Below are 8,127 nucleotides of genomic sequence, written 5' to 3' on the forward strand. Positions count from 1 at the left end.
TGAAACAAACTAACATACAACTTCATAGCACACATAAAGTCAATAAGACAAGATAGCTTCAACAAGTGACAAAATACAGGGCCAGGAAATCTTCTGGCGAATTAAACACTATTAGAACTACCTAACAAGGAATTCAGATGAATTACACACAAGATCCTTCAGCAGATTAAGGTAGAGATCCAGAAAAACAAGTCAATAACAAGGAAATCAGACAAAGTCAGGTAAAACACAGACAAAATCTATGAGAACTCAGGAAAATAATATGAGAACAAATTGCTAAAAAAATTAGAAAACATAAAAAAAAAAGCAAAGGAATAGATTTAAAGGGAGACAAAATTAACAAAATTTAACACTAATCTCTTAAACACTGATCTTAATGTGGGGCACGTCAAGAGTAATAACTCAAGTGTAATTGGAATTCCATCACAGAAAGAACCAAATCAATTGCCAAGAAAATTGACAAAGAATTATTGGAAGAATCATGCTCTGCCACCTGTGGGGCTTTTAACCTCAAGGTCAGCAGTTTGAAACTATCAGCTATTCTGGGAGAAAAATTAGGCTTTCTGCTCCTGTGAAGATTTACAGCCTCGGAAACCCCATGTAGGCTCGCTATGAGTCCACCCCTCAGCACACCACCACCACCAACTGCAGAGGACGTAGAGAAGGGACGATATACTCAATCCACAAGATCAAATAAGTAAATAAAAAGTAAAAAGGAGAACAGGAAGAAAATAAAAGCATAATTTAAAACATGAGGGAAGAACTAAGAATTAACAAAATAAACAAAAAAGCTGTACAGTACAGGCCTAAATTGTAGCTACTAAACAGGGCTCCAGTGGAAACACATTCCTCATTTTGCAGGGTCACAAGCCACAGAGGGATAGGGGCAGGTGCTGCTGATAGGGGAGATGTTAAGGGGTGAGGCGCCTACTCAAAGGGATCCAAAGAAAAAGGGGGAAGGGAAGTGGAAGGGAAAAAAGAAAAGAAAAAAAAAATCAAGATAGGGGTCTTATAGCAGGGAAGAGCTATGAAAAAGGAAAGAAAAAAACTAGTAGCATAGTACTGATGCAGGTTGTTGTTGTTGTTGTTAAGTGCCGTCGAGTCGGTTCCGACCCATAGCGACCCTGTACAGGGTTTCCGAGGGTGTAAATCCTTACGGGAGTAGAAAGCCTTATCTTTCTCCCGCGGAGCGGCTGGTAGTTTCGAACCGCTGACCTTAAGGTTCGCAGCCCGATTCATAACCACTACGCTACTAGCTGTCAAATGTGCCTGCAGTGTAAACACAGCATTTACTCTTCTGACACCCACACCGTTCTGGAGGGAAGGTGGGTGCTGCTGGCTGTGGAAGCAAATAGAGTGGGTAGGTGAAAAGACAGGATCCCTACTAATGAGGATTAAAATTCAATAAAAGTGGGAGGGAAGAGTAAGTAAAGACTAAATGGAAAAAAAGACAGGGATGAGGCAAAAATTAAAAAAACAGAAAGAACTTGTGTAAGTGCTTGTCTCTGAACACAGCTGAGGCAGCAATACGATGATTGTTCCATGGAAACTTGCACCAGTCTGTGGACATGCAGAGGTGGGTGTAGATGATCTAGCAGTCAGAAGGGTGAGACACCCCATTAAAAAAATTTTTTTTAAAGGAGAAGAAAAAAAAAATAACAATGTGATGAAGCAAGAAGAACTAGGAAGAAAAAAAAAAAAGAAAGAAAGAAAAAGAAGGAAAGACGGCACAGCACAGACAATGGGCAGGTGGCGGTGAGGAAAGCCTGTACCTCTGGTTACTGAAATGCTGTGTGGCTACAGGATAAAGAGCTTATACTTCTTGCTGCTCACCAATGTGGGTGCTGCTGAAGTCCTGGGTGAGTGGAGCTGGTTATCTGATCCTTGCCTTCATGGGAACAGGGCTTGCAGTAATTCAAAATGACTGTGCTCTGTTGGACCCATAGCCAATTCATTACTCCATGTGCATTTTTGTTTGCTGTTTTCATTAAGTCCTTTCCTCTAATTAGTATTGGATCTACTTCTTTTGTATTTACTTTGAAACTCTGAGCTCTAGGATTGTCATCCATAATGATTTCACTTGGTTTCCTAGGCCTTTATTGTAGAGGAGCTAGACAGTAATAGAGCCTAAACCATCATCTTGACCACATCCTATCAAATCTATTTTAGGGATATAGTATCTCAGACCAATGAGATATAGAAAAATTACTTCTGTAGTACTCTATCACACCTTTGCCTTTTTTGTTCTTTTTATACACATCTACATATATATATATATTTATATATATATGTATATACTTAACCCATAATAATATATGGTTACTATTTTATATAAACTTAAGCCATTTCAACAAAGTAGAATATAAGGGAAAGTTTATACTTATATTTATAAAGTTGCTTATAGTAACCTACTTATTTATCACTCCTCATTTGTCCTTGTGGATTTTAGTTAACACCTGGTGTCATTTTTTTACTCAAATATAATTTTGTCCCTCCTCCCTTCTTATTTTTGTCATTGTCTAATATATTATTTAGGAGCCCTAGAGTGGTGCTGTGGGTTAATGCACCAGACTGCAAAGCCATTTGAACTGCAAGGTAGGTGGTTCAAGTTCACCAGCTGCTCCTTGGAAGCCCTATACAGAGTCAGTATGTGTCAGGTTTGACTCAACAGTGCTTAACAACAACAATATATTACATTTATCCAAGGATTAGTTAAAAAAAAAAAAGTATCGTTACTGGGTTTTTTGAACATGGGTTTATTCCAAACAAAACATGTCTCTGTAATCAGTGGCTACAGATATGTTCTCAAAGGAATATACCTATCTTAGTCTAATTTGGGTACATTTTTATGATGGATTTATTTCATTCAACATAATGTCTTCCAGGTTCATCCTTTTATGAGGTGTCTCAAAATTCATTAATCTTCAACATTGCATAGTATTCCATTGTGTGTATATACCAAAGTTTGCTGTCCACTTTTCCACTGATGGGCATTTAGGCTGTCTCTATCTTTATGACATTGTGAACAGTGGTGCAATGAACATTGGTGTGCATAGATCTTCTCATGGTCTGTAGATTTCTTTGTATAGGTCTTTTGTAAATGATGTTGTTTCCCTAAGTTCCTTTTCAGAGCTGTTTTTATTAGTGTAAGAATTAAACTGATTTTTGTAGATTGATCCTGCACCTTGCCACCTTCCTGAATCTTTCAGTGGGTTCCAATAATTTTCTTACTGAGTCTTTAGGATTTTCTATGTCCCTATGTGTCTTGACATAACTTTTCCATGGATCTAGGCACTTCACAGTGCAAGGAAATCATGCCCAAAGCACACACTCCACTCTTAACTCTTCTTTCTTAGCAGTAGTAGGTCCCTCCTCTGCTCACTTCTCTCTCCTTATAGCTCTTGTAAGAAAAAAGGTGTTTCAGGCTACACCCCAAAAGAAACTTCCTTTCAATTGATTGGCTGTTCATAGCAAATCTCTCCCAAAAGTAATTACATTATATTGCTCTCTTCATAGGGATTATTACATCTTAACTGATAAACCACCGAGAATACTGGCGTAGAAGAGTTGCACCACGAAATCATCATGGTGGCTTTTTAAGAAAATTACCTTAATGAGAAAATAATATTGTCTTATATATATTCTGTAAGGTGGCACTGTACAGGATCAATCTACAAAAATTACCTCTTGTCTGTTGGTTTGTTATACTGTGAGCTGAAATTGGCTGTTTTTAATCAATCAATTATAGATTTACTATGCTGAGAATGACAAACTGAAAAGGACTTGTGTCATATTCATCATCAAAAAGAGCATTTCAAGATCTATCTTGAAGTACAATTCTTTCGATGATAGGAAATTATGCATATGCCTATAAGGAAGACCAGTTAATAACACTATTATTCAAATTTACACAATAATCACTAAAGGCAATTATGATGAAGTTAAATAACTCTCAACTTCTTCAGCCTAAAATTTATAGAACATGTAATCAATGTGTATTTGTAATTACTAGTGATTGAGTGCAAAAGTTGTAAACAAAGAGGAAGGACAGATGTTTGGAAAGTATGTCCTTGGTGATAGAAATGATGCTGGAGATCACAAAATAGAATTTTGTAAGACCAATGACTTATTCATTGCAAATACCTTTTTTTCTGATTTGAAAAATATATATTTCTAAAATCTACATATTTTCAATATGGATATTCCAAGCCCACTTTTCATTGAATAGTATTCATTAAGACTGTTTTATTTTAAAAAGTCATTTTAAACATAGATTATTGAAACTATTCCAATTTTAGATAATTTTTTGAAAGATGGAGAGAATTCTGTTAAAGATTATTTATTTTACATATTATTAAAATGTTAGAGAAAAATATAACCTCATTTTACCTACTATAGTCTTATATACATTTATATCAAATTGTTTTTTATTCAAGTAACATACTTTTAGTGATAGATTTTCAATAAACTATACCTACGGAGTCCTGGTATGGTGCTATAGTACACACACTGAACTGCTTACCACAAGGTTGGAGGTTCAAACTCACCAGCTGTTCCTCAGAAATCCTATGCAGAGTCCCTATGAGTCAGAACCCACACTATAGCACTTAACAACAACAACATTCCTGCATATATGGAGCCCTTCCAGCACAGTGGTTAAAGCACAGATGTGATAGCCTGCTTTCATCAGGATTTACAGCCTTGGAAACACTATGGGACTGTACCCTATGGGACTGTCCCATTCTGTCCTATAGAGTCGCTATGAGTAAAAATTGACTCAATGAAGTGGGTTTGGTGGTTTCTGTACCTACATATACCTTTATGCAATGATCATTTCTATAGACTAAAATAAGTTAAAATCGTATTTTTAATCTGTTTTTGTTATATAACTTTATTTTAATCCTTGATTATTGTTGATGTTGTTGTCAGGTGCCATCGAGTTGGAACCGACTCATAGCGACCCCATGCACAGCAGAACAAAACAATGTCCGATCCTGGGCCAACCTCACTACCGCTGCCACACTTGAGTCTATTAATGATGCCACCTGGCTGATCCATCTCGTTGGGGTCTTCCTCTTTTTCTCTGACCCTCCACCCTACCCAGCATGACATCCTTCTCCAATGATTGTTTCCTCCAGACAATATGTCCAAAGTAGGAGAGACGAAGCTTAGCCATCCTGGCCTCCAAGGAGCACTCTGGCTGCACTTCTTCCAAGACAGATCTATTGGTTCTTTTGGCAGTCCATGGCACTTTCAGTATTCTCCTCCAACACCACAACTCAAAGGCATCAATTCTTCTACGATCCTCCTTATTCACTGTCCAGCTTTCGCATCCATATGAGGCTATTGAAAACACAATGGCCTGGGTCAGGCGCACCCTAGTCCTCAAGCTGACATCTCTGCTCTTCAATACTTTAAAAAGTTCCTGTGCAGTAGATTTGCCCAGTGCAATACATCGTCTGATCTCTTGACTGCTACTTCCGCGAGTGTTGATAGTTGATCCAAGAAGAATGAAGTCCTTGACAACTTCAATCTTTTCTCCATTGATAAGAATGTTGTTTATTGGTCCAGTGGTGAGGATTTTTGTTTTCTTGACATTGAGATGTAATCCATATTGAAGGCTGTGCTCTTTAATCTTCATAAGTAAATGTTTCAAGTCCTCTTCACTTTCAACGATCAAAGTTGTATCATCTGCATATCACAGGTTGTTAATGAGTCTTCCTCCAATCTTGATGCCACGTTTTTCTTCATAGAACCCAGCTTCTTGTATTATTTGCTCAGCATACAGGTTGAATAAGTATGGTGAAAGAATACAACCCTGTCTCACACCTTTCCCAATTTTAAAACATTCAGTGTTCCCATGTTCTGTTTGAACAACTGCTTCTTGGTCTAGGTACAGATTTCTTAGAAGTACTAGATTATTAGAATATCAAAATATTTGAGCCAAGATAGTCTTCTTATGGCTTCATTTCTCTGAATCAATGTTTATAAAATATATCAGTCCAGGTCTGTACTTTTTAAGTGAATCATTGAATCTGAATTCTTATATCTGAATTCTTATATATCTGAACTAGTCAAACTTCTATATTTTAAAAAGTTTTAATTTGCCAAAAATGATTTTGAAAACTTTATTGTTTTGTGTCCTGGTGGCATTGTAGGAGAAGCACTGCACTATTAGCCACAAGGTCTGCAGTTTAAACTCACTAGCCACTCTTCAGGAGAAAGAGGAGGCTTTCTGCTCCCATAAATATTTACAGACGCAGAAGGTTGCCATGAGTCAGAATTGACTCGATGACCATAGGTATTGATTAGCATCTTTATGGTTGTATTTCAATATTTATTTAATGTGACCTTACACTGGGATCACTGCAGCTCATCAGCATCAAGGTCAACCAGAATAAAATAGTAATCCTCATGATTGATCTTCCCTGACTCATCGGACCCCAATCTTTTGCGTTAGCCTTTACTCCTGGGGCAAATTCAGCTGAACTATATAGATACCCACAGATCTGTCAGAGGGAGTCACTGGCAGATCCTGGACACTGCTACATCTCCTGATATTCCTACTCAATAATTCTGCACATTTTATTTTATAAATAAAGCCTAGAAATTATTTTAGTGCTATTCTTTCTAAGACTAAGAAAGGAATAAAACACAAACACACACACAAAGATTATCAATATCTAACGGAAAAATAATGAGTATTTCAAGTCCAGAGAAATAGCCAATGCAGAAAATGTTTACATAGGATGACATATGTGAGGAACCATTGCTTCGAAGACTACTTGAGCCCTCTCTCTCAGGAAGCAAGTTTATACATCGCCTCATCCTGGACATCAAGTTCTTCTTCAATCATCTCTGCTTCCATTAATTCAAAATGGATCTTTACAGTCTTGAATAAGGGAGATCATTTCCAAAATGGAATCCTGAACTTCTAACGACTTAACCTGGATCAGTAGATAGAGTACAGCATCATAGGCAGTCAAAAAGAAAATGTCCTTTCCAATGTTATCATCAGAAAACCTACATTACTCCAGTTTTTGTATCGCATGGTCTTGAAGTGATGAGAAGCACACAGTTACATCAATTCTTTGGAATTCTTTAACAATCATTCTCAATGATCTCACACTAACAATATCCATGAAAGACACAGCCCCACAATCGAAAACAAGTCTATGAATTGAAACTTTTGGAACATTCAGTTTGATTGGAAGATAAGAATTCTAATCCATTTGAATCTGCATTTCCTTGGTTGCGATAGCAAGTTCTTCCAGATCTTGAATGTCTTCATCAGGCTCAAAAGCATCGTTCAGTGTGCCAGCATCACTAATGATGCCATTCTTTATTGCTCTTAATTGTCCTTTTATGATGAGTTTTTGTATTTTCCTCAATGCTTTGAGCCTCTTATTCATACTGGGACAGTATCAAATCCTACTGTGGATTTGATAGATTTTTTAAAGCTATCAATGTTGCCATAAAAAAGGGGACTAAAAAATTTAAGAATCTTTGCTCCTTCAGGTTCTTTAATCATTTTGTAAATCTTTATACTTTTGTAGTTAGTATGTGTGCTGCCAAAGCAAGCACTGCCAATACATTTTATCAACAACATAAACATCAATTATATATGTGGACCTCATCAGACAGAAAACACAGGAATCAAATTGACTCTATCTATGGAATAAAGCAATGGGGAAGCTTAATATCATCAACTAAAGAAGGTCAGGAGCTGAGTGTAGAACATACTATCAATTGTTGATATGCAAGTTTATGTTGAAGCATAAGAAAATGCAAGTGGGACCTTCAGTATATTCCTCTTGAATTTAGAGACCTTCTCAAGAGCAAATTTGATGCATTAGAAACTATGGACCTGGCAAGAGGAGTTTCTGGATGACATCGAGAACATTATACATCCATAAAGGAAATGATCATTAAAAAACAGGAAAGAAAGAACAAATCAAAATGGGTGTCAGAAGAGACCCTGAAACTTGCTCTTGAGTTTTTTTTTTTTTCTTTGTTGTTGTCAGTTACTACAAAGGCTGTTTAGACTCTTAGTGACCCTATGTGCAACAGAATGAAACACTGCCAAGTCCTGTATCATCCTAACCATTTCTGTTATATTTAAGCCCA

The 8,127-nt window shown here is 36.9% G+C and overlaps 1 pseudogene; it reads right to left on the reverse strand.

The window, feature by feature from the left end:
* Positions 1 to 6,799: 6,799 nt before the first annotated feature.
* LOC102819145 lies at positions 6,800 to 7,609 on the reverse strand (annotated as a pseudogene).
* Between the last annotated feature and the right edge of the window lie 518 nt (positions 7,610 to 8,127).

This window comes from Chrysochloris asiatica, unplaced genomic scaffold (assembly GCF_000296735.1).
Source record: "Chrysochloris asiatica unplaced genomic scaffold, ChrAsi1.0 scaffold00086, whole genome shotgun sequence".
Lineage (NCBI taxonomy): Eukaryota > Metazoa > Chordata > Mammalia > Afrosoricida > Chrysochloridae > Chrysochloris > Chrysochloris asiatica.